Source organism: Phascolarctos cinereus, unplaced genomic scaffold, assembly GCF_003287225.1.
Source record: "Phascolarctos cinereus isolate Bilbo 61053 unplaced genomic scaffold, phaCin_HiC Scaffold_5;HRSCAF=322, whole genome shotgun sequence".
Taxonomy (NCBI): domain Eukaryota; kingdom Metazoa; phylum Chordata; class Mammalia; order Diprotodontia; family Phascolarctidae; genus Phascolarctos; species Phascolarctos cinereus.
The window spans coordinates 255,874,983-255,902,651 of record NW_027555958.1 but is presented as its reverse complement, the minus strand read 5'-3'; the positions used below and the strand labels follow the sequence as shown (position 1 = coordinate 255,902,651).

Sequence of the window (27,669 nt, the reverse complement as noted above, 5' to 3'; positions counted from 1 at the left end):
TTTGTCTTCAATTATTGATTTATTAAGAACCAAGAACCAATTTAAAAAATTTTTCCATCAGTTGACCTCACTCTAATATTTCATTTTGCATATTCTGCATTTTAGTTACATCTCTTTTTCAGGTTATCTACTACTTTGTTAAAATGTTCTACCTTCTATTCAAATTGGTTCTCTCTTGTTATTCTTTAAAAGTCTGAATTTCACTTTTTAATGCTTCCTTTTTAAAAATTAAGACTTTCAGTTAATCTAAGAGGTTTGTAGTTGTTTCACTCTCTTTTGGAATCAATGAATGAAATGGGCCTCAATGGGCCTCTTTCATTCTCAGTTGTAGTCACAATTTTTTTCTTTAGATTTTTTTAAGACCAGAAGAAAGCATTTCTATACACACAGAAGAATAATACCACAAAAGGATTTAATATGAAACTGTGAATCTTTATCCCAACCACTTGTTTTTTTAACTGGATAATGAATTCTACCCATTACTTTCAAAGCTGCACCTCTTGCCAATGGTTCCTTCTGAATTTCCTTCTATTTGCATTTGTTTATTTTATCAAATGTTACAGTGCTCTTTCTGGGGCTTTTTGGGGTTTTTTGTTTTTGTTTGTTTGGTTGGTTTTGGTTTTGGTATCACTATTGCCTAACGATATTGCACCTGGACATAGAGGTGTCCAAGAGAGGCCTTCTGGAGAAAGTGGCATTTGAGTCAAATAACCTAGGAGGTAGAACTGAGGAGGAAGAGAATTCCAGGTATGGGGAACAGCCAATACAAAGGCATGGAAATGGTAGGAAGAGGGTTATGTATGAGGAAAAACAAGTAGACCAGTGTAGCTGAATTGTACAGTTTGTGGAGAGGAATAAAGTGAAAGATTAGAAGGGTAGTAAGGGAACAAGGTGTGAAAGACTTTAAATGTCAGAGCAGCTAGGTGGCACAGGGGATAGATTGAAGTCAGAAGGAACTTAGTTCAAATCTGGCCTTAGACCAAACCCTTGACACTTACTGGCTGTGTGACCCTGGGCAAGTCACTTAACCTCAATTGCCTTTAAAAAAAAAAGACTTTAAATGTCAAACAGGATTTCATATTTGCTCTAGGATGTAATAGAGAACTCTTTACATAGCAATACTAAATGTATATGCACCAAATATTATAGCATCTAGATGCTGGTATGGCATCGTGCTGTAGTTTTGGAATGGGATGACTGAGCATTGCATTGACTGGGTATAGATCTAGCCCTATATCAACTCTGTTTCCTTCTGTGGGTCTAGACTTCTTGGAGCTGTATCTTCTTCCTACCTTAGTAGGGAATAAATATTTATATAGTACCTACAATGTTCCAGTCACTGGGTTGACCTCTTTACAAATATTATTTCATTTGATCCTCACAACAACCCAAGAAGGTAGATGTATTATTATGCTCATTTTGCAGTAATAGCTAATAATAACAGCTACCATTTATATTGTGCTATGTGCCAGGTACTGTGCTAAGAACTGTTTAATTATTATCTCATTTTATAAACTTTTTATAATATGCACTTAATAAAAAGCAATAAAACCAGTATGTGGATATAATCAGTGGAGACATAACTATAGCAATACTATATGCCCTGAACAGATTCAGAGTACAACATACCACTAATTAGCATATGAATAAGAAAGTGATATCTAGTAAGTCAGTATCCCCTGAAAATAAAAGCACCAGGGACTTAAGTAAATTGCTTAATGCAATAAGAGTCCCAATCACAACCAAAATACATTTGTAGTACTATGAAATACAGTGGGTTGATCATTAGAGAGGAAATTCTCATAGATGGAAAAAATTCAGGAAATAGATAACATAGTTGGAAGAAATAATTTCAGTGAAGAAACTAAGAAACATTTTAAAATTGAAATCTGGAAAGAAGGCCCAGAAAAATAGAAAAACAAAAAATAGAATAAAATCCATTCAAAAGTCAGAATCATCTGAAAATTGACAGGGAAAACATCCTCATTTGCAATTTCTGTATCACTGAGCCAGACCTCAGAAGGGAAACCATAATGAGAGAAAAGTAAAAGAAAAAAAATCCAAAATAGCCCCAAAGAGAAACCCTACATGTGACAGTGGTTCAGAGTACATGTATTCTTTCTTTTTCTTCTTATGTGAGGCAATTGGGGTTAAGTGACTTGCCCAGAGTCACACAGCTAGTGAGTGTTATATATCTGAGTCTGCATTTGAACTCAGGTCCTCCTGATTCTAGGGCTGCCTGCTCCTTGGGTGCATGTGTTCTTGATAGCTATCTCAGGTGCACTTGAGCTGTGGAATTGTCAGTACAATCCACACCAGTTTGTGTCTTGCTTTTTTTGTTGCAAGCTTGCAGAAAAAGCAGGTTGGTTTTTTTTTACTTTTTTCTGTAATTAATCTGCAGGGAGTGCAGTTGGCCACTAGGTGACACACGCAAGCCACCAACCAAGTAATTTTATCAGACCGCAGCCTTCCCCAGAGGGCACTTGCCTACAAAGTCCACCTTAATGACTTCAGAGATTAACAGGAAAGGTTGTACTTCCTGAATTGGAGGCTGTCCCAAGGGAAAGTAAGCAGAAGGGAAAAAACCAATCTTATTTTCAATTTCACTCTCTGTTGAGACTTTCTTTTTTTTAAAAATTTTTATTTAATTTTTTTTTTTCCGTATGCTTTTGAGTTGAAAATTTTTCTCCCTTTTCCTCCCCCCCACCCTCCCCAAAACGGCACATAATCTGACATAGGCTTTACATTTACATACCCATTAAATATATTTTCACATTAGTGAAGTTGTAAGTAAAAATTAAAACCAATAGGAGGAACCATCAGAAAGATGAAACAAAACTCATCTGTTGAGACTTTCAAACTGCCAATTCAGTCTCATTTTATTCTGATCTCTTACATAACACTGATTCTGCAATTTTTCCTGGTCACTGTAAGTACAGCATTGGCAGCCATGCTCCCAAAAATGTCAGTCTCAGACCCAGGATATACTCATCTCTATGTCCAGATGACCAATTTTTTACTTCTTCTCTAGCACCAAACAAAAGAGTATTAATATTCTAAGACCTCAAGGTTTAGTCTCATGCTGTAAGAAACTCTTATGTATAGAGCCCTTAGCAGCAGGCCTTGCCTCATATTATACACCAAACACTATATAAATCTTGGCTAGGGTGATCTATAGTGCTCCATTCTGTTTTAGATGTAACTATTATATGATACCTTAGATGCTTTCTTATACAGTGCAAATTGAGAACTAATTCTCTTTATGAAAACTCCCAAGGATTTGAGCCTGAAGAAAAGGGGCCATGCCCTGCCAAGACCTGACTTAATTCCTTAGAGCTATTTGCCTGGGACAAAAATCAGTCCTCTACCCAGAATCTTAGAGTGAGAAAATGTGAAAGCAAAGACTTTTAATATTTAGCCCAGTATACTTTGAGGCCAACCTAATTATAACAGTTTTGATTGTTTGTGTAAAATTAAGTGTTTTTCTATATTGTGAAACTTGGTAACACCAATATAGTTAGAAAAATGACTTCTCTTGTAATTTAGATATTATTAGGTTATAAATTCAGCTGTTAAAGACTTATCTAAAAGCTACTAACTACTTTTAAGTGTATTTTATTTTGTTAGGATTCTAATAAGGGTTTCAAAAATTCTTCATTGTTTCTATGTTTGAGACTCGATATTTAGACATGGTTATCAGTTTGTTTTAGATCTGCTGGTAATATTGATGTGGTTTAAAGGTACTGCGACCCCAAAAATGTCAGGGTACAGGGCAGAGTTGCCTGGAATGAATTCACATATTCAAACTATCTTCCAGTCAACTGGCAAAGTTTTTTGTGACACCAACAGAAGCAGACTAAGTTCCTTAGGGAACTTATAACCTGATGGGAATGATACTAATGCTTATATGGAAAAGGGACTGGGGGGGCAGCTAGGTGATGCAGTGGATAGAGCACTGGCCCTGGACTCAGGAGGACCTGAGTTCAAATCCAGCTTCAGACACATAACACTTACTAGCTGTATGACCCTGGGCAAGTCACTTAACTCCATTGCCTAGCCAAAAAACAAACAAAAAAACCCAAAAGTGGGGGAATCTTTGGGAAAACTCAGGGAGTCAACAGAGATAGCTTTGTTAAGGGGACAAGATAGAAGGGTTGCCAGAGCATGGTCCTTGGGGATCTGATGCCTGGGAAAGAATCCTTGGGCCAGCACCTTGCACTGATAGCTTTTATCTGAGGAATTACAGGGTCAATTTTGTCTGTGCCTGTAACAAGGCACCAGGAATTTTCTCCCAGGGTGTGGGGAGGTGGGAGGATTCTGGATTGCTTCCAGAGACATGGTCTTAGGGCTTTTGGGGGTACAGGTCTCACCACCCCATCAATATGGTATAAGTTCTATAATGCTTAAGCCTGAGAGCTACATGATTCAGAGGTGGAAGAGCTAGTAGCTTTACACATAGCTAGAATGACAGATTTTATAAATCAGCTTATGTTAAGTGAATCCCCCCTAAATCTGTTCAGCTGTATTAAAGCCATGTGTGATAGGGTGAATGGTCTTTCTATGTAAGGTAATTTGGAAATATATCTGACTAAATTAATATCATCTGATTAGTACTGAGTTTTGTTTCATGCATTTAAATTCATGATATTGTGAATATTATTGTCATGTTTCTAAATTTTCTTGTATTGTGAAATTTGATAAACTACTGTGCAACAGAACAACAACAAAAACAAAACTCCTCAAATGTTAAATTCAGCCAGGCATGTGTATTTTAAGGAATTTAATTTTAAAATTAAATCAGATTAAAAAATTCACCAACAATCATTTATTACATGCCTTCTCTGGACCAGGCACTGTAATAGGAGGTAGGGATCCAGTGACAAAGATGAAACAATTCCTGGTCTCTGCTGTTGGGAAAGCAACTTCTCTTTAATCTACATGTTGTTGAATTATGAACTGAATAGTTAAAAAGATGAAAAAAAAAGTTTGAAAACCATTATGTTATTTTATTAGCCCTGTTGATCACATATTGTAATATTCTGAAGTACTGTAATTTAAAAAGTTGGAAGCTTCTAAGCTACCTGTAGTAAAGAGTAAATTTCATCTGTAATTATTTGGCTATTGCTTATGATAATTGTGAAATTATTTGTTACGAGGCATTATTGTGATAAGGTTAAAACCTATGAAGCATTTAATTGGTTATACTTTAAAGGGGAAAATTGATAATGGATTGCTATGTGGAAGAAGGTAAGAAGAGAAGATCTTGTAAAATCTCCTCATTTGTAAATTTACAAGATTTCTTGGAACCATCTGGTCATAAACTCTTATCAACCCTGTGTTATGAATTTCCTAAATGATGGATTGGTTTACTAAGTAAATAGGATCCCCTTCTCCATTACAAAATGGGGTTGAAATTTTTCAGATCTACATTAGAGCAAGTTTCATCTAAGATTATTTTCCTATCACTTGTGAAGGTTAGAAATTATACCTGCAATATTAAATATCTTGAACCAACTTAGTCTTAACAATCATATATTCACTATCTCTGAGGGATTCTAGAATGTAATTATTTTCTAGAATTCTAATAGTAAATCTTTCTACCAGGATGAGTTTAGGCTGTAGGAGAAAAAGACAAAGAAATGGAAGAAAAGGATATTGAGTAAATTTTTTAAGGCACGGTAAACTTTATTATTACAGCACCAGGAGAGGAGTAACAATAACAGCCCTAGACTTGATTAGTGAACCTTGGTATTTGAGATAAACTCTTATGGGATTATAATTTATATTATTCTGAGTCTGTTTCCAGGTGTGATTATTGAGAAATGCTTTTGAGCCAATGACCCATAATGCCAGCAGCTCTATGGGATGACATCTGTGAATTACAGGTGGAGTTTTGTTTCAGGAACAAGTGGAGAGAATGACTTTTGGCATGGGCTGAGATAGGTACCTCCTGACTTGATTTCCCCAGAATAATATTTCCTCTTGAATGGAAAGTGTTCTCCGCTGACTAAAATTCTAAGCCTGACTGGACATTCTGTCAATACAGTTGGTTGCCTATATGACTCTTGCCTGGAATTAATGTCAAGTTAGGGCAGCATTTTTCCCTTACTATAGCTATGTCTCTCTTATCCTTTTATGGCAGATTTCTATAATTATGACAGGTGGGCAGGAGAAGATATGAACTAAGTATTAAAACTTTACCTAATAGGCTAATGCTGGAACACATCCGAGCTACCATAATAAGATGCAGGTATGTAAGATCTAAGCTGTTCACCTAGAATTATAATCCTTTCCATATCCTAAACAATTAAGTAGATGAGTACCTGGGCTTGTTATCTGTCACCTGGTAGTTATGTATTTGTGTATATAAGATTAGGTCCTTGAAATAAACTTGTATATAGAATATGCTCTGAAATGGAAGCAAATCACACAAGAGTTTGAAAAGGATTTGGGAGCAGTGGTCTGTGTGAATATGGCTAGTAACTGAGCATGTTTTACTACAGACACATATGTATATATGTATGTACATATATTTATATGTGTGCATTTCCTTCTGTACATGGTCAATATGGAAATATTTTGTTTGCCTACACATGCTTATAAGAGGGGTTTTGTTTTTCTTTCATTCTCAATTAGGGGCTGAGGAGGGAAGTAGGATTTTTGCTAATTTAAAATAAAATAAAATAAAATTTAATTTAATTTAAAAAGTTATTAAAAGACTAAGTTCAAAACCCTTGGTTAAGAACCTAAGTTCTATACTATACATTACAGAGAGGTTGCTGATATCTATTAGTGGACAGGAATTTACACACTGAGAAGTCCCTTACACCAAAAAAATTAGGTCTAAACAAACCAAAAAATGCACAAGGCCCTATGTAAAACAAGGACCATGCCCTTCCCTTTACCTGCTGTTCCTCACAAGACTTAAATTAGCACATATGCTTAAATAAGCTATTAGAGTATCTTGGGTTTCTTAGAAGCATAAGAAGTACCACTTAAAAATTACTTAACATATATTTTGTATTTACTTACCTCTGTACATAGTTATTTCAGTTATTAGAATGTAAACTCCCAGAGGCCAGGAATTGTTTCATCTTTGTCACTGGATCCCCACCTCCTATTACAGTGCCTGGTCCCAGAGAAGGCATTTAATAAATGATTGTTGGTGAATTTTTTAATCTGATTTAATTTTAAAATTAAATTCCTTAAAATGCACGTGTCTGGCTGAATTTAACATTCGAGAAGTTTTGTTTTTGTTGTTTTGTTGCACATGAACTTATGTGGAAAACTGAAATTTCTATTCTGAGTATAATATAAGAAGTAAGATGTACAACCCATTGTACACGTTCTCATTCTCAGCTTCTCCTCCTTTCCTCATCTTTCTCCTTGTTACCTTTTCTCCCACGTGCTTATTTAGTTTCTCTCCCTCACCGTCCCTTCCTGTTCTGGCTACACACATTAGGCTGTCAAAAAAAATAATGTTTTTCTTAACCTTTAAGTTATTGTCTCAGCTCTCTCCTTTGCCAACAAAGGAAGGACGGAGGTTAGATCTCATCACTATTTTTCCCCCTCAGCCAGAAACACGCCTCAGCCCCGCCTTTCTCCAAAGCTTTGTGGTTTCTGGGGACCCTAGGGCAACGGACCCTCAAAAAACTTTCTGAACTCATAAAGTGACGCAATCTTAAGGAATTCTGGGAATCGTAGTTTTCAGGTTACACACCTGCGCAGGCGCAATTTCACATGGCTCTTGGCCTTAGATATCCATTGTTCAGCCGGAGACCGGGAGAAGGTGAGTCCCGTTTCTTGGCTGCTGTTCCCTGCCTCTGAGTAAGAGCAGTCGCAGTCCTGCAAATGGATTCCGGGAGGCATGTGGGTGTGACCAAAAGAGGTTCTTTGAGGAGGCCAGTCTGAAGGACTGACGAGGGGGTTGAGGTGTGGGTGGCCGTGATACTTCCATTCCCTTTTCCCGGGGACAAATGAGCAGGTAGGTCCCTTCTAGCAGACTCATTTTCCTAATCTGTAAAGTGGAAGGGATTGGATAGATGTTTCCTCCCAGCTCAAACATTCTAATGATTCCAAGTGGGTGGGCATACAAACTGTGCTGCATGGTGTATTCGGCAGAGCTCTGTTATAAACACCTGGGCTCCCATCTGGTTCTTGACATTGCATTTGTGGACCGGTTTTCTCATCAGCAAAACAGGGATAACAATACCTCATAACAGGGATGATGTGAGTCTCAAGTGAGCTAAAATATTTAGAAAGATTTGCAAACTCTAAAATCCTGAACAAATGGCAGTTATTTTTATAACTGATGCTGCGAAAACTGCCATCCCACCTTCATCTGTGGACACTCCTGCCACCCCACCTCCATCTACCTTCTTCCTTATGTGCCATTTCCTTAGTGTGTGTGTGTGGTGTGTGTGTGTGTGTGTGTGTACACGTACATATGTACATAAAATAGTGCACGAGTCAACCCTACATCCCTCAGAGCAGGATTAGAGCAGAAGAGCTGAACACCTGGATCCCTACGATGGGAAAGGAGAATGTCATCATATGATCAGAAATGGACTGTGGGAGAAAGAATTGACCAGTAGTCCCCAGATAGTGCTGGTGGTGCTGGTAGTGATGCTGCTGTTGCTGCTGTATATCCAAATCTGTGCACTTAGTTCTGAAGTAGGAGATAATCTGGGCAGGAGATAATCACAGTCATTTTCAATTTTGAGTATCAAGGCATGTTGGAGAAAAATGAGTGAGTCTGAGTTGAGTCCAGGAACCCTATTTGTTATTTGCCTCACTGAATCATCAATGCTTTCATAGATGAGAAATATTAGGTCAAGGTAGGTCAACTGACATTTCATAAAGGTAGTAGTCATTAGAGTTGGGATTTAAATACTGATCCTCAAACTCCAGCGCTTCTTTCCATTGCCCAGCGCTTGGCACATAATGGGCACTTAATAAATCCTTATTCTCTGCCTCTTTCTCATTACCCCACTGCCTCATTTACTCACTTACTCACTAGTATCCCATCTGATATTGGGGGAAAGCAGACATCCCTGTATGACTTGGGATTTCTCAGTGCCTTGCTTGATCTTTTATGTGTATGCTCTGCCTGTAGTCACTAAGTCTCTCTCCTCTTCCCCATTTCATTAGTGTAGGAAACTCTTGAAGTGAAAATTACCTCTTTAATTCTCTGTGACTTAGTTTTAAAGAGTGCCTGGGGACACTGAGAGGCAGTATATGTCAGATTCAGAACTTAACTACAGATCTCCCTGGCTCTAACGTTCGTATGCTCTAGTCATGCTGCCTTGACTATTCTCACCTACTTTTCCTGAGATTTAGGTCCTTGCTTGGGAATAGATATTTGAGTTCTAGGAAGAAAAATTTCTAGCTGAAGAAATATTTCCCCCTTGGGTTCTAGGTCCCTCTTTCCCTAGGAACAAGACAAGTTGGACTCTTGAAAATAAAATTAAAGGGAAAGGCCTCCCCTGCTACATATTTCTCTAGAACTATAGTCCATCTTGAAAGACAAGCTTGACACAGAAATTCTCATCAGAGTTTCAAGAGAGAAACTGGAGATTTACATGAAGAAGTAATACCAGCAATAATCATTGACCAGTCTATCAGGACTTGAGTGATGTCACAATATCCAGAAAACAAGAAGGAAATGGTTACCTCTATAGATTTAATCCAAGAGCATACGGACAGAGGTGAAAAGTACAATTGGCAAGGGAAGGTCAGTCTCATCAGATTAGGAAAAAATCAGTTATATTTAATTGATGGGAAGAGATTTAGTATGTTGTTATATATCCCTGAGAAGAGATTTGGAGAGACCTTGGCATCATTAGCAATTCATTTTTAAACCATCTCTTATAGGCTATTTCTACATCTGTTTATTCTCATCCATATTTTGATTTTTATTAACAGGAATTTCAGAGAGTAACATTTTCTAACTTTGTCCCCACATTCTTAGAGTGTTACCTGAGGTTTGCATTTCCTTGTGCACTCACTTGGAGAGGCAAAACCAAGGTCTCTTGCAGCATGATCCATGCACCTTCTCTGATCTTATAAGGGAGTTAAGCTATTCTTAGATGTGCTCTAATCCCTATATTTGGAGGGTGGATTTGTTAACACATGCAACTAATATAGGAGGATTTCTAGGCTAGTTGAGTCTGAGAGCTATAAAGCAGAAGTGGTCTTTTCATTTCACTTTTTTTTTTCACAGAATTTCAGAGTTAAAGGACACCAGTGGCCTTGTCCACCTCATTCCTGAAAAAGAATCCCTAGTACAGCATACTTGATAAATTCAGCCTCCATTTGAAGACAGTAATGGGGAACCTACTAACTCCTGAGGCAGCCCATTCTACTTTTAGATATCTCTAATGATTAGGAAGTTTTTCTTAACATCAAGCTGAGTCCTATTGTTTTGGGTTCTTTTCTCTCAGGCAAAACAGAACATGATAACTATTCAAAAACTTGAAGGTAATTATCATATCACTTTTGAGTCTTTTCTTCTTTAGGCTTACTCCCTTTTCCTACAACTGATTCTCCTATGGAGGTCCTTCAGCATCCTGATTGCCCTCCTAAAGTAATTTACAGTCACTCCAGATGTGATTTGTCTAGGACAGAATCCATTGAGACTATCACCATATTCTTGGACACTACCTCTCTTAATGTTGGCTCAGATCACGTTAGCTTTTTTTTTTTTTGCTCCTGTATTATAGCTTGCAGTCTACTAAACCACCTCGATCTTTTTTCAGGCAAAGTACATCCTATACTAGTTAACTTGATATTTGAATCCAAGTAGAAGATTTTCCACATATCCATGTTAAATGTAATATAATTAAGTCCACCCTCATGTTCTAACCTGTCAAGATCTTTTTGGTAACTATTTTTTTTTCTTTTGGCGAGGCGATTGGGATCAAGTGACTTGCCCAGGGTCACACAGCTAGTAAATGTCATATGTCTGAGGTTGGATTTGAATTCAGGTCCTCCTGACTCCAAGGCTGGAGCTCTATCCACTGCACCACCTAGCTGCCCCTTCAAGATCTTTTTAGATCCTGACTCTCTTATTCAGTGTGTTAGCTGTCTTCCAACTTTATGTTAACCTGGAAAATTGATGAATCTGCACCTTTACCCACATTATTGATAAAAATGTTAAATAGCACAGGGCCAACCTTAATTCTATGAGGCACACCACTGGAGCCCTTCAAGTTGATAAAAAACTAACTACTTTTTGAGCCAGTCCTTTCAACCACTTATTACACCATCTAATTGTACTAGTCTTTTTCTCTCCATCTTTTCTATAAGAAAAGCATGCGATATCTATCAAATGGTTTGCTAAAAATTTGGGTAGACTACATCCACAATATCCCTCTGATTTACAGTTTAGTGACACTATCAAAAAAGGAGATGTGGTTTGTCTGGCTTAACTTGCTCTTGATAAAGCCAAGCTGTCGCTTTATAATTATTGCTTTTTATAGATGTTCTCTAACCACCTTTCTAATGATCTTTTAAAGAATTTTGTAAGGCATGGAAGTCACTGGCCTATAGTTTGCTCACTCTTTATCTTCCACTTTTTGAAAATAAGGACAGCATTTGCCCTTCATTTGTATGATACCTTTCCAGTTCTCCCAGGGGAAATGGAGCCTGGCACAGTACATCCTTAATCATACATACCAGTATCTAAGGTTGTAGTTTGTCTGTGCCAGGTGACTTGAATTCATCATGGACATCTAGTGCTCTCCTTTATATATTGGCTCCCCATTAACCATTTTTTGTTGTTGTTGTTCTGGGCCTTTCCAGGGCAAAGGTCAAGTTCTGTGACAGAGAAAACAAAAGCAAAGTTGTAATTCAGCAGTTTGATATCCCTGTTGTCAGTTGTCAGTGTCCCATTTATACCAAATATCAATCCTGTCCCTCCATTGGTCTCCTTTTCCCCTCTAATATTGTTAAAATATCCTTTTGGAGGATTACTAGACTGTGCCATGCTTCCATATTCATTCTCTTTCCTCCATTAGCTTTTTTTCTTGTTGGATAGATTAATCTGCTAACTATTAATAGTAATCTGTCTATATTAAATCTAAATTGATTGATGAGTTCTCTGTGTGTTCACATCAATCTCTTTAGTCATTCCTATTTTTGATCTTCATTGGAATTGTTTCCTTTTGTGTCTTCAAAACTTCATTTTTTTAGCCCTTTTTTTGTTTTTAATTTATTATTAAAATTAATTTATTTTGATATATCAACAATCACTTCCATAAGCTTTTGAGTTTTAAATTTTTCTCCCCCTCCCTCCCCACCTCCCTCCCCAAGATGGTATGAAATCTGATATAGGCTATACATATACATTTCCATTAAACATATTTTCACACTAGTGATATTATAAGTAAGAATTAGAACCAATAGGAGGAACTACCAGAAAGAGGAAACAAAACACCACAGAAGAAAAAAATAGCAAATAGTAGTGTGCTTCAATCTGCATTCAAACTTCATAGTTCTTTCTTTGGATGTGGATAGCATTTTCCATCATAAGGCCCTTGGAGATGTCTTTGATCCTTATATTGGTGAGAAGGGTTAAGGCTATCAATATTAGTCATTGCACAACATGACTGTTACTGTGTACAACATTCTGGTTCTGCTCACTTCGCTCAGCATCAGACCATACAAGTCTTTCTAGGTTCATACTTTCATTTTTGAGAGTTTTATATCTCTCCTGGGTTGACTTGCCTTATAGAGTGTGAACCTACCTAGCTTGTCTTTCCTTTGAATTCTATAAATCTGCTCTTCCCAAAGCTAGGGTGTTTTTCTGACTGTGCCTGTCTCTCTTCTCATTTACAAAATCTAAGATGTATAGGGTTCACTTCCTCCCAAGCTTCTCATCATTTTCACCTCAGCATAGTTCCTCCTTGTTAGTAAGAATCAGATTGAGAATAGAATTTTCCCTTTTTGTTTCCACCGCCTTTTGAAGGATACAGTTATTATTACAATAAATCAAGAAATTACTCTACAGGTATCTGGATCATTAAAGTCCTACATTAATTTTATATTGTGCATCTATGCCAGACTTTGTGATTTGTTTCTCAAATTCCTCATCCCAGTCATCCTTTTTCTTATCTCATGGTCTGTAGCATATAATCCAGTAACAAAGTTACTTGTTACATGGATTAGTAAAAGAAGCACTGCCTTTGGAGTTATAAGCTGTGGTTTCAAATCCCACCTCTGATGCTTGCTGTCTGTGTTATTCAGATCACAGTAATTACTTAACCTTCTTAGGCCTCAGTTTCCTCATATGTAAAATGAAGGGGTTCAATTAGGTGTCCTCTTAGAGAGCTTTTTGAGGGCAAAGATGGTTTTTTGCTTCTTTTTGTATCCCCAGTACTCAGCATAATGCCTAGCAGATAGTAGGAGCTTAATGGTTGATTGTTGTCCCTCATTCTCAAAGAGGACTAAAATGACATCAATAGTGATGTGGAGTCAAGGTACAGTATGTCCACCTGTGACTGATCAGAGCAATATGAGCTTGGCAGGCTCTACCACAGGTTGGTTGGGCACAAATAGTTATATGAACAATTGGAATGGAAATGTTTCTAAATTTGAGCATCTCACACTTCTTTTGAGCTACTAAAATTCTACTTTCCTCATAGAGCACATCACCTTCTTTGATGCAGGCATGTCATGCTGAGTGGTCCTATGCCAATGTCTCCTGTCACAAAATTGATTCCAAAGTTCTTCAGAGAGACCTTTAGAGTGTCCTTGTATTGCTTTTTCTCACTACCATGTGAACACCTGCCTTGCATGTGTTCTCCATAAAGTAATCTTTTAGGCAAATGTATGTTTGGCATTTGAACAACCTGGCCAGCCTATCAAAGTTGCACTCTCTGCAATAGAGGTTGAATGCTTGGCAGTTTAGCTCAAGAAAGGACCTTAGTGTCCAGTACCTTATCTTCAGATAGGTGATCTTCAGAATTTGACAATCCATTTGAATTGTTTTAGGAAGAGGTGCTTAATCAATGTTTATTGACTGCCTGCCTGCCCTCTGCTAGCTCTAGCTTTATGATTCTATGACACTTCCCTTCATTCATCTTCACCCACATGCCATCCACCATGGTTCTCGCTCTGGTAGCTACATTTCCTCAAATGAATGTATTTTCTTAACATACAATTCTGTCCTTTCCTCCTTTTATCTTTCCTGTTTCCTTTGAATAAGATATATTCATCCATAATCATGTTGTAATTATAGGTCTCACACTACCCAATGTCAATGATATCTATGAAGTCAGATTTACCTCCCAGGTCTTCCTTTTCAGAATTCTGCTTTTCCTCAAGAGAAGAGTACAGAGGAGGAGGGGGGAGTGACTGCTTTGCCTCAGAAAGCCAGGTTCAAGATGAGTTGGGGTTCACTCTTTCTTTCCTGAAATGTCATCTTGGTTCTCAAAGTATGGGTATGTTTTTTTCCCTATGTTCTGTAGTTTCATCATCCAACTATATTTTTGTCAAAGACCTCTTCCCTAGAAAGACTAAGCTTATCCTGGTATACTTCACAATATTTGATCCCTACCTGCCTATTGTACTCCTCTGCACCTACCTCTTTTGTTCATTAGGACAGTATTTATTTATTAAGCATCTACTGAGTGCCTATGTACTGTGCTAGGTGCTGGGTGTATATCCTTAGTATTGTATAGAACACTATCTTGGATACAGACAAATTGGAATATAGAGTATTATTATTGGAGGATGCTCTGAGAGTTTATCTTATTGGGGAAACAAGTTACAAACTTACAAGAAATGCTTACATAATGACATAAGAAAGTGCATGAACACATATCATGTATATGAATAGTACCAGTAATAAGTACAAGAAGTTAAAGAAGGGAAAGACACTGTATATCCAATTATGGTTAGGGAAGGCTTCATACAGGATGTAGAATCTGAGCTGTATTCTACAGTATGGTTGGGATTTAAAAAGAAGTGAGGGAAAGAGAATTGCCAAGGGAGGGAAAGTTTTGTGTGGGGGGAATAGGATAGTGAAAAGACAAGGCTGACTGGAGCAGTTAATGTGTAGTATTTGAGGCAATCAGGTGGCTTCATGGATTTAGTGCTAACTGGGGAGTCAAGAACACCTAAATTCCAATCCCAACACTTAATAGCTGTGTGACTCTGGACAAACCCCTGGGTAATCTTAACCTCCCTCAGTTTTCTCATCTATAAAAAGAGGAGAATAAAAGTACCTTCCAGGGTTGTTGTGAGGATAAAATAAGATAATATTTGTAAAGTACTTTGCAAACCTTAAAGTTCTATATATATGCTAGCTAGTAGTAACAGTAGCAGTGGTATGTTGTTAGTGAAGGACAGAATATTGGAAAGCCTTGAATTCCATATTAAAGAGCCTATATTATATCCCATTCAATTCAGCAAACATTTATTAAGCACCTGTAGGAGTAAAGTGAGAGGCAGTATGGTGTAGTAGTATAGCCACCCTTACAGTCAAGAAGAGGTGGGATGAATTCCTGCTTCTTACCACTACTAGCTGTGTGGCTGTGGACAAGTCACTTAATCTCTCAGTGTTTTCAGGCAACTTTCTAATACTGAAAGTAATATACAAATTGCTGATAAGTATCAGCAGTAGCAGTTGGCAACAATGAATAATTATAAATGTCAACCATTACTGAGTTCATTTTTAGAAAGACAACAAAATTAGTCTGAATATGAGTGTTTATTTCTCTAAAAGCTTGTGGAACATGTATATAGAGATACGCACGGGAGCTCATCATATAAATGAACCCAAAGATACACAAAGTGGATTTTCACATGTGCAGAACAGTTCTCTCCCACTCCTCCTTCCCTTCCTGGCTCAGGATGCCTACATCAGCCAAAATTGTGGTCTCCAAATGTTTAACCATGATATGAGAAAGGAATTTCTTAAGTGAATAGATTATAAATACAATATGATAGGAGAAGTGTTAAAGTGTCAATTGAAAATATATATCCAGGATATCTGTGTTTCTTTTACCATTAACATGACATAACATAGTATATGTCCATAAAACACTAAGATAAGAAAAGTCCCACTATTCAAGACAGTGTCCATTCCCAGGCATCCTGTCCTTGGTGGCCATAAACAGGAGAATGCTGGTCAGCTTCGTCTGGTCCTGTAGTTACTAACACAGGAAGGAGCATTTTGAATTCACTCAGAAATCAAAGAAAAGCGTGCCCAGAGCACACAAAGCAATATGGTAAATTAAGCCCAGCATGGGCCAAAATGTCTCTCCTGATTTGGCCAGTCCAGGTTTTAAGGCTTTCTCGGGTGTTGGGGTTCAAAATGGTTTGGGGAGGGGTCTACATAAGAAAGTAATTTTACTAATATTAGAAGTTAAATGACACAGTCTAGGCATGGAATCAGGAAGACCAGAATTCAAATGTGACTTCAGACACTTACTAGCTGTATGACCCTGGGCAAATCACCAACCTCTGTCTGCCTGAGTTTCCTTATCTGTAAAATGGAGATTAATAATAGCACCCAACTCCCAAAGTTGCTAATTAATGAGTTAATATTTGTAAAGTACTTTCTTTGCAAACCTTCAAAGTGTTATATAAATGCTAGCTATTACTATGCCAAATTACTCAGGGCAAGAAAGAAATGAGTAGTGGGATTGTAGAGTCAACACATGAAGAGTTGAGCCGTAAAAGCTGTTGCTCTTGGAACTTTTCCCCCATTGTAGGCCTCTGTTCCTCAAACTCTTGAACTCTCCCTTCTCTTATCTCCTTTCTTATCCCTATCTTGCAGAGAGCTAGCTCACAGAGTAAGGCAGACACATTAAACACATTTATGTATTTATTGACTCTACATAGTTCCAGCAATGGAAATTAGCTCACAGCCCTATTAGCCTGATTCCAATTTAGCATCTGAAAATAGAGCATTATATTCATAAAGACTTATCCTTCTTCTTGACCATGTAAATATTATTCCTGCCTTGCTCTTCCCCAAGTGTCATTCACTCAACTCTACTAGATGTTCCTTCATAGTTGTTATTGACCCTTACAATACCTTCATTTACATGCATCAGCAGAACATCCTGTCCTCATTTTATTTAGGTGCCCTTCATCCTCAAGTTCACAGATAGCTCCTGCTTCTCTTTATCTTTCAGCAGTAGCTATAATTCATTATTCTCTTTTTCTTTCTCTCTTCTCTAGTCCAACCATCCCTACAAAGCAAGGGTTAGTGAAGGAAGAGATGAATGGCTCTGGTTACTTTCCTCAAGTCACCAGGTACATTATCAGCTTTTTTTGTCCTTGAATCTGACCTACCTCATTAGTTTAACCCCTTGGCCAACAAAACAAGGAGATAAATTCATTTGCACATACAAATGTCAAGACTTGCTCATGTTCAAATGAAGAAGAATGTCCTGAAATATAGAAATTAAGGATATCATAGGGGAAAGGTGTCATTTTGGAATCAAACACCTAGCTTTATTTATTTATTTAATTCCTAATGTATGCCTATTGAATGAACAAATAGCAGTGGAAAGTTAACTAACTTGCAATCACAGGACTTCAGTTCAGATCCTGGCTTTGCCACTTAAGTATTTCATTGTATAATCATTGTAGATTTCATGATTTTTTGGAAAAATATGGGGTACAACCATTATGTGAAGCTTTTTAAAATGTGCCAGTATTAATTCTTTTAGTTTCTGCCAGTCTTGCATCAACTTTTCACTCATTGAAAACTGTCTTTCCACAGCTCTGTTTCTATGCTGTTCAGTGAACACAATCACTTTCAGCTTGAAGCCCATAGAATAGTTTTTATATTTATCCATAATAAGAAAGAAATGCTTTGCATGTTAATGTATCATCAACAGATGAACTGTACAGTTTAGCTAGTGCAGGTCTGCTGATGCATGTAAATGGAGGTATAGTAAAGGTCAGTAGCAACTTTGAAGGGACATCTGGAAGAGTTGACTGAATGACACTTGGGGAAGAGCAAGGGAGGAATAATATTTACATGGTCAAGGAGAGGGATAAGTCTTAATGAACATAATGCTCTGTTTTCAGATGCTAAATTGGAATCAGGCTAATAGGGCTGTGAGTCTTACCATATTACGGGACTTACTCATGGCAGCTTTGCCAGCTCACCCTCTCCTCTTGCACCTACAGCTCTTTATTGGATTGAGTGACAATACCATTAGTACTGCAGCACTCTAAAATAAACCATGCAAGTTGGCTTTTGGAAATATGCTGACAGTGTGTGTGCACTGAGAAATTCTAGGCTGGCGACTTGAAATGCATGAGAGATAAATGTATATTCATATGCCACTAGTGAATACGTTGCTTCTCTGTTTACTTTTTAAGTGGCATAATGAACAAAACTATACCATGCAACAATTATGCAATGAAATATTATAAAGCAATTGTTGGACTGAAAAAAAGGGTGCAGCAATTATGCGGTAGTGATGATTATGTGGTAAAACACAGTACTACCTAGGTTACCATGTGCAAACCACTTAACTTTTCTGAGCCTCAGTTTCCTTACCTGTAAAATAAGGGCTAGATGACTTCTGAGGTCCATTCTAATTCTATATTTATAATCCTAAGCTCTTACATTAGGAACCACAATAGAGATGTATGGGTTAGCTTGAGAAAGAAGGGTGCTTTTTTGTATGACTCTGAAAAGAAGTATGAGTGCATCAGTATTGGAACAGTAATATGCCAAGATGAATAGTTAAGAAAACTTATGGCAGGTAACTTCTCCTTGACCTTTCTCCCCACTGTGGGCCTCTCTTTCCCAAACTCTCAGAAGGACTTTGAAACAATTATTTGTCCAACATTTTAAAGATACCAGAGGAAAGTGCCTAGCCCAATTAAGCTATATCTTTCCTGTCCTTGTCATCTGACTGCTTTCTAGATGGCCACCTCTTAGGACCTCTCCCTTTTTTGCCTCCTGAAGATCCAGTATCCAAAGCACTTTCATTCCATGACTGGAGGAATTAGGATAGAGTAGGAAAATGTGATCACTATGTTGAAGTAGTTTAGGAAGGTAGAAACGGGGGTCACTGGGTCAGTGGCAGAAGACTGTGGAGGGTAGTATGAACAGGTAACATGCCTTGAATGAAAAGAACTTCTAGAAGTTAAGATCAGGAAAAGTTTACTGTAGAATAGAGGTTCTTAACCTGGAGGGTTACAGGGATGGGATCCATGGGATGGATTTCTGGGAGTCTGTGAACTTGGTTGAGAAGAACACTACATGTTTATTTTCACTAATCTCTAACTGAAATTTAACATTTCCTTCCATTATGAATTTTTAAAATAACATTATTCTGAGAAAGGGTCTGTGGACTTCATCTAACTGCTAAAGGAGTCTGTGACACACAAAATGCTTAAGAGCCCTTAGAATAAAAGGTGGTGCTTGACCTTCATCTTGAACAAAGTAAAAGGATTATACGAGGTAGAAGTGATGGGGGCGGTAGGCTAGTGATTTAGGATTGGTACTGGGAAGCAAAAAGAGGGCTAACCCTGCTCCTCCTCTCATTTAGTTTAGGGAAGTTTGGAGAAAGTAAACTTACCCATGAAAGGGTAGCATGGGCTATGGTATCATTTACAAAGAGCCAGGTTTGTATTAAAGTGATTGCATAGAATATATTAGATAAGGAGCCATTGCCCAGGGGATATGAGTAATCAAAGGACATGAATAAATAATTCTCAAAGAATTTTAAATTATTAATAACCACGTGAGAGATTGCTGTAAAACACTAGTAATAAAAATCTGCAAATCAAAACAACTCTGTGTTTCACTTTATAACCAGCAAAGATGGAAGATGAAAAGGCAAAGACAGAAAAATGAAAACAGTGGAGGGTTTGAAAAGCCAGATATACTAATACACTATGGATCTATGACTTGGTCTAACCATTCTAGAAAGCAATTTGTGATTACTTGAAGGAAGTGACTAAAGCATTTATCATATTTCAAGGAAGTCAAAAGGAACACAGAATCAGACTGAAGAACGTAATGCAAACTTTCTGAATGGTACTTTGTTGGACACAGGGAAATTTAGAATCTAGATGGACATTCCCCTTAAAAGGCAATGTGTTATTAAGTGGAGAGAGTAATAGATTTAGAGTCAAGACAAACGTGACTTTGAATTCTAGTCGTGGAACTGTGGGCAAATGATTTAGCTTCTCTAATTAAGAGGTATCCTTCTCTATAAGATGATAGTACCTACCTCATATGCTTTTTTGAAGATTAAATGAGATAATGCATGTAAAATACATCATAAACCTTAAAGCTCTGAAGATGTGTCATCTATTACTAAGTATTAGACAAAATAATCAGACTTTAGCTTATTAATCACTTTTGTAGGGAGATGCAACCCATATATAGATATTTCAAAAAGATCTGATTTCATTTGTGTGAGTTCTCCTTCCATTGATTCAGATCACAACCAATTCATATTTAGTAGATGATTTCATGAGCTGATGTGGTAAAAAAAAAATTGTAACTTAGTAACCCATCTTTTGGTAGCCAGCCTTTCTGAATTTTGCTAGGCTACTCATCAAACAGTTCTCTCTGCTCCTGTACTCAAAATTTTTTCCAGCCCAGTGGGACCTGCCAAAACTTGCATTCTGTTGGCACAATTTTTGAGATCTCAAGGGCACTTGCACACCATGATGAAGCATCCAAGGAGGACTTTAGTATAGGATATAAATAACTAGAATACAAAATAATAAATAAGTGACTAAGAAATATAAAATACTATTTGAATTCCTGAGATGAAAGAGTCATTACTGACTGGGTATATCAGGGAGGGAAGTATGTGTCAGAGAAGGCTTCATACCTTTGCTTTTTGGGGGTTAAGTAGGCATTCTATATATTCATTTCTATTAAAGTCTTATTTGAGATATGGGCTTGAGTGTTCCTATACATACACATTTCTATGTGTTCAATAAACATTTGCTTCAACAAACATGTGCATCTTCTATGTACAGGACGCCATACTAAATGCTAAATAGATTAAAAAATTTAGTTAAGTAGAGGAATAAGAAACCACAGATAACTCTAATACAACACAAGACAGGATATTATTGCTTGCCCTTCATTTTCCTTTTTTTTCTATATTTAAATTTATTTATTTTCAGTTTTCAATATTTACCTCCACAAGATTTTGAGTTCCAAATTTTCACCCCATCTCACCCCTCCCCCCACCCCAAGATGGCATGCATTCTGAATATCCCTTCCCCCAGTCTGCCCTCTCTTCTATCTCTTCCCCCTTCTCTTATCCCCTTCCCCTTCTATTTTCCTGTAGGGCAGGACAGACATCTGTACCCCATTTCCTGTATTTCTTATTTCCCAGTAGCATGTGAAAACATTTTTTTAAACATATGTTTTTAAAACTTTAGGTTTCAAATCTTCTCCCTTCCTCCCTTCCCACCCACCCTCATTGAAAAGGCAAGCAACTCAATACAGGTTACACATGTGCAGTTATGCAAAACACTTCCATGTTGTGAAAAAGTAACTCTATTTCCCTTAATCCTATCCTGCCCTCCCATTTATTCTATTCTTTCTTTTGACCCTGTCCCTCTTCAGAAGTATTTACTTCTGATTACCCCCTTTCCCAATCTGCCCTCCTCCCTATCATCCCCCTGCTCTCTTGTCCCCTTCCCCCCTATTTTCCTGTAGGTTAAGACAGATTTCTATACCCAATTGAATGTGTATGTTATTCCCTCCTTAAGCCAAATCCTATGAGAATAAGATTCACTCATTCCCTCTCACCTTCCCCCATTTCCCTCCACTGTAAGAGCATTTTCTTTTCTGTTTTTTTTTTTGTGAGATAATTTACCCCATTCTACCTCTCCCTTTCATTTTCTCCAAATATAATCCTCTCTCATCCCTTAATTTTATTCTCCGGATATGACCCCTTAATCTTCAACTCGCCCTGTGCCCTCTATCTATCTATCTATCTATCTATCTATACATATAATTTTTTTCCTCCAACTACCCTAATACTGACAAAGGTCTCATGAGTTATAAATATCATCTTTCCATGCAGGAATGTAAACAGTTCAACCTTAATAAGTCTCTTATGATTTCTCTTTCCTGTTTACCTCTTCATGTTCCACTTGAGTCTTGTATTTGAAAGTCAAATTTTCTATTCAGCTCTTTTCATCAAGAATGCTTGAAAGTCCTCTATTTCACTGAATGACCATTTTTCCCCCTGAAGGATTATACTCAGTTTTGCTGGGTAGGTGATTCTTGGTTGTAATCCTATCTCCTTTGCCCTCCTGAATATTATATTCCATGCCCTGCGGTCCTTTAACGTAGAAGCTGCTAAATCTTGTGTTATCCTGATTGTGTTTCCATAGTACTTGAATTGTTTCTTTCTGGCAGCTTGTAATATTTTCTCCTTGACCTGGGAACTCTGGAATTTGGCTGCAATATTCCTAGGAGTTTTCCTTTGGGGATCTCTCTCAGGAGGAGATCAGTGGATTCTTTCAATTTCTATTTTGCCCTCTGGTTCTACTATATCGGGACAGTTTTCCTTGATAATTTCTTGAAAGATGATGTCTAGGCTCCTTTTTTGATCATGGCTTTCACATAGTCCAATAATTTTAAAATTCTCTCTCCTGGATCTATTTTCCAGGTCAGTTGTTTTTCCAATGAGATAATTCACATTGTCTTCTATTTTTTTATTCTTTTGGATTTGTTTTACAGTGTCTTGATTTCTCATAAAGTCACTAGCCTCCAATTGCTCTATTCTAATTTTTAAGAAAGTATTTTCTTCAGTAATCTTTTGGACTTCCTTTTCCATTTGGCCAGTTTTTCTTTTTAGGGCATTCTTCTCCTCATTGGCTTTTTGGACCTCTTTTGCCATTTGGGTTAGGCCATTTTTTAAGGTGTTATTTTCTTCAGTATTTTTTGGGTCTCCTTTAGCAAGCTGTTGACTTGTTTTTCATGATTTTCTTGCATCACTCTCATTTCTCTTCCCAGTTTTTCCTCTACTTCTCTTACTTGCTTCTCAAAATCCCTTTTGAGCTCTTCCAAGGCCTGGGACTGATTCATATTTTTCTTGGAGGCTTTGGATGTAGGAGCTCTGACTTTGTTGTCTTCTTCTGGTTGTATATTTTGATCTTCTTTGTCACCAAAGTAAGATAATGTAGTTTGACTCTTTTTGTACTGCTTGCTCATGATCCTGGCCAATTACTTGAGTTTTAAACTCTTTGTTAAGGTAAGAGTCTGCTTCTAATGTGGAGAATGTACTGTCCCAAGCTTCAGGAGTTTATATAGCTGTTTTCAGAGATACTTATAGGGACTCGTAAATTTTCAGTTCTTGCAAGGTGGTATGATAAGGGGCGAGGTGTTTATTCCTTTCCTGGCCTGTTCTGTGGTCTATTAGTGACCACAAGCACTCCTTTCTGCCCTGGAACTGTGAGGAAGGTTTCCTGTTCACAGCCACTACAAGCTCCACCATGCCAGCACTCCTCCTCACCCCAGGACCCCCATCCAGAACTGTGACCCAGATCCAAGCATGGGCAAAGCAAGAGATTCCTGCCTCAGCACCAGCAGAGAGATCCCTGCAGTCCCCCTCTGATCAGCCACTCGATTCCCTCTTAGTCTGTCGGCTGGAAGCTCAGGGTGTAGCTGCCCACCCCAGGGCCACGCTCTTGGGGAATGGAGCTGAGACCCTGCCTTCCTCTCTCAGCACTGCAGAAACAGACTTTTCCCACTGACCTTCTAAGTTGTCTTTTGCATTTGTGGATTAAGGAGTCTGGAAACTGCCACAGCTGCCCACGATTCAGTCCTCTGAGGCCTGCTCCAGGTTTGCTGCAGCCTATACGCCCATGCCCACTGAGCTCCCAGCCCGGCGCGATACACCTTTCTGATCAATCATCCAGGTTGTCTTGGGCTGGAAATTTGTTTCACTCTGTCTTTTTGTGGGTTAAGCTGCCTTAGAATTTGTTTAGAGCCATTTTTATAGGTATTTGGAAGGGTTTGGGGGAGAGCTCAAGCAAGTTGCTGCTTTCACTCCGCCATCTTGGCTCCACCCCTGCTTGCCCTTCATTTTCAAAGAGGACCAATGACATCACAGATGATGTCTTTGCTTGTTCATGAATTGAATTTAAGTGAGGCAGAGTTGCACAAAGTTGTCAGTCTCACTTTGTCTTCCTGAGTCATCAAAGTCCAGTGGCAGGACAAAAGTCAAGACGACTAGCGATGGCCCAGGATACAGTGGACGGCTGACCCAGCTCTAAGCATGCCACAGCATTGGCTTCAGCTGCCTTCATGGCCATTGGTTCACATTGTTCTCATTCACCCATTCCATTAGGGAAAGTCTTCACATGCTTGGAGTAGACATCCCCCTAACTCAGTGACAATTTTGAGGCCAGTCAGTTACCCTCAATCTGGTATAGCCTGTCTGCTGAGACAGTTTTACTGGGTTATGGCTGCTGTGCATGCTACAGGTTTTTGGAGCCACGAAACAGGATAACTGTCTTAGAGAGACATAGAACAAAATACTGTGCATCTTACATTGCAGGTTGTTAGGGATTCTAGGGAGGATAAGGCGGTAATTGAAGGTTTTTGATGCAGGTAGACTGAATCTAATAAAATGAAATTTAGTAGAAACAATTGTAAAGTTTGCTATGCTTACATTGAAAAAAAATCTGTTTCACAAGTATGTCATGGGGAAGATGTGGCAACATAACAATTCATATGAAAAAATCAAAAGGAGGTGTGTGTGGTAGATTGCAAGCTTAATAGGAGTCAATAGTATGACATGCCATCCTCCAAAAATCTAATGCTATTCTAGGCTGCATTAAGAGAATCAGAAGAGGGACAGAATAGTTCCATTGTATTCAGCTCTGGCCAGTCAACCAAAAAACGTTTATTAAGTACTTACTATGTGCCAGGTTCTAAAAACAAAAAATTAAAATTCTTGCTCTCAAGGAGCTTACATTTTGGGACAGTACATATAAAACTATATACATAATAAACACAAAATAAATATAAGGTAAGGTTAAATAAAAGGTAATTAGGGAAGGAAGGAATTAGCATTTGTGATCAGGAATGGTATTGTGTAAAAGGTGGTCCTTGAGCTGAGTCTTAAAGGAAGTGAGGGATCCTATGATTTGAAATTGAGGAGGAGGCAGCAGAGCCAAGCTGGTAGAATGATAGGAAACAGTGTGGTATGCTTCAGTCTACACACTTCTCCAAACAGATCTAGAAAATGCACCAGACCAAATCCCAGTGAGGAAATTGAGAAAGAACAGTGAGTCTTTTATATAGCCCAGCTCGGCATGAGAAGATGGACAGAGAGATCTGGGGATTGGGGTAAGGCAATAGCACACCATGTATAGAAAACTCTAGTGCCCAGGGAGAAGCTGTGCACCTGAGTAGGAGGAGTTCCCAGACCATAAGGGGCACCTCCAGACCAGGTTACTGCAACTGGGACAGGTTCGAACTTGCAGCTATCATACAGTTCCCAGTCACAGGCTGAGGGCAGACTAAAAAGGGGACCTGCACAGGGGATTGGCATCTCAGGTAGGGAGGCCCTGGGCAGTGTACAGAAGAAGGCGGAAGTTCAGAAGCCAGCAGCAGCAGCAGTATGGTTTAGATGTCAGGTTCAGAGCAAGACCCCACTTCCAGAATCTATCCTAGTCTGCAGAGGAGTAACAAAGGCAGAAATCTGAGTCCAAAGGGGAGTCTACAGTTCTACCACTCTGAATCAACAAAGTTTTCTAGCTAGAATATAGGAGCAAGCCTTACACAGACCAAAACCCAAGTCAGGAACTTGAAGAGCTCAGACCAGGGGGGTGGCAATCAAACTTTATCTCGGAATAGACCACTTTGGGAGTACTGAAAGCTTGTAAGCTTTCATAGTCAATCCCTGAAATCCTATAATTCTTAATATCCTAAGAAAGCAGCTGTAGGACCAGTCCCAACTTTCCTTCCAGACGTATGGCAGAACTCATCCCTAAAATCAAGTCTGAAATCAGGAAGAAGACTGGGAAAATGGGCAAACAAAAAAAGAACCCTACCACAATGCCTGTTATGGTGACAGGGATGTCCAAAACACAAACAGAGAAGAAGAGAATGACTTCAAAACATCTATAAGCAATACCTCAGAGAAAAACACAGCTTGAACACAAACTCAGTTAGCATTCCTGGAAGAGATGAAGTGAACATTTTAAAAAGGACTTTAAAATGTTTCTGTGGAAATGAGAGTACTTCAGGAAAAAAATGGAAAAGAAATGAGAGCTGTGGAAGAAAGTATTGAAATAGGAATTAATATCTTGGCACAAGAGGAACAAAACTTTGTACCTCTTTTGTTGTTCAATCAGCAAATTCCATAAACTTAAAATGGACCAAAGAGAAGTCAGTGATTCCATGAGGCAATAAGAAATATTAAGAACAGATTCAAAAGTCTGGAAAAAAAATAGAAGAAAATATAGGTATCTCATAATAAAAACAGCTAACCTGGAAAACAGATCAAGGAGAAAAAAAATATAAGAATTATTTGATTCTCTTAACACCACAATCATAAAAAGAGCCTAGTCATTATATTTCAAGAAATCTTAAAAAAAAAAAACTGCTCATGTCTTAGAACCAGAGGGCAAAGTGGAAATAAAAAGTTCAGTTTGGTCACCTCCCAAAAGAAATCCCAAACTAAAAACTCCAAGGAACATGATAACCAAAATCCAGAGCTTCTAGGTCAAAGAAAAATACCATAATGACCCAGCAAGAAAAAAAAAACACTCAAGTACCCAGAAGCTGCAGTCAGGATCACATATAATTTAGACGCCATCTCTATAAAGAAGTGGAGAACTTGGAATATGATACTCCAAAAGAAAAGGATATGGGCTTATAGCCATGAATGACCCAACAGAATAGAGTATATTGCTACAGGGGGTGGGGAGTGGGGAAATGGACCTTTAATAAGAGAGAATATTTCCAAACATTTCTGATGAAAAGACCAGAACTGTGTAGAAACTGACATTCAGACACAGGAGTTAAGAGAAACATGAAAAAGTGAACATGAATGAACAATCTTAAGGGACTAAACAGGTATAAACTGCTTACTTTCAAATATGGGAAATGATACATGTGTCCTTTCTGAACCTTTCATCATTAGGGTTCATAGAAGGAGTCCAATTAAATAAGTTCTAGGTATGGTTCTGTTCTGTCTTGATGATGTTTAAAAAATATGGGTTTTTTTCCTCAATTACATGTAAAAACCAATTTTAACATTCATTTTTTTTTAACATTTTGAGTTCCAAATTCCATCCCAACCTTCTTCCCCTCACCCCTCATTGTCTGAAAGGCAAGCAATTTGATACGGACTATAAATGTGCAATCATGCAAAATATATTTCCATATTAGCCATGTTACAAAAGAAAACACAGGCCCTCCCCCCTACCCCCCCACCAAAAAAAAAAAAACAAGAAAAATAAAGTTTTTGAAAGTATACTTCACTTTGCATTCAAATTCTATCACTTCTTTCTCTGGAGGTAGATAGCATTTTTCATCATAAGCCCTTTGGAATTGTCTAGGATCATTGTATTGCTGAGAATACCTAAGTCCTTCATAGTTGATCATTGTATAATATTGCTCTTACTGCGTACAATGTTCTCCTGGTTCTGCTCACTTCACTTTCTATCAGTTCATATAAGTCTTTCCTGGTTTTT

The 27,669-nt window shown here is 38.0% G+C and overlaps 1 long non-coding RNA gene across 1 annotated transcript in view; it reads right to left on the bottom strand.

Moving 5' to 3' along the window:
* LOC110194456 (uncharacterized) overlaps positions 1-27,669 on the bottom strand; it is a 92,326-nt gene that overhangs the window by 53,921 nt on the left and 10,736 nt on the right. The window contains exon 2 of the long non-coding RNA XR_002320705.2: positions 11,677-11,817. This is a non-coding gene — a long non-coding RNA (uncharacterized LOC110194456). The remainder of the gene's footprint in view (positions 1-11,676; positions 11,818-27,669) is intronic.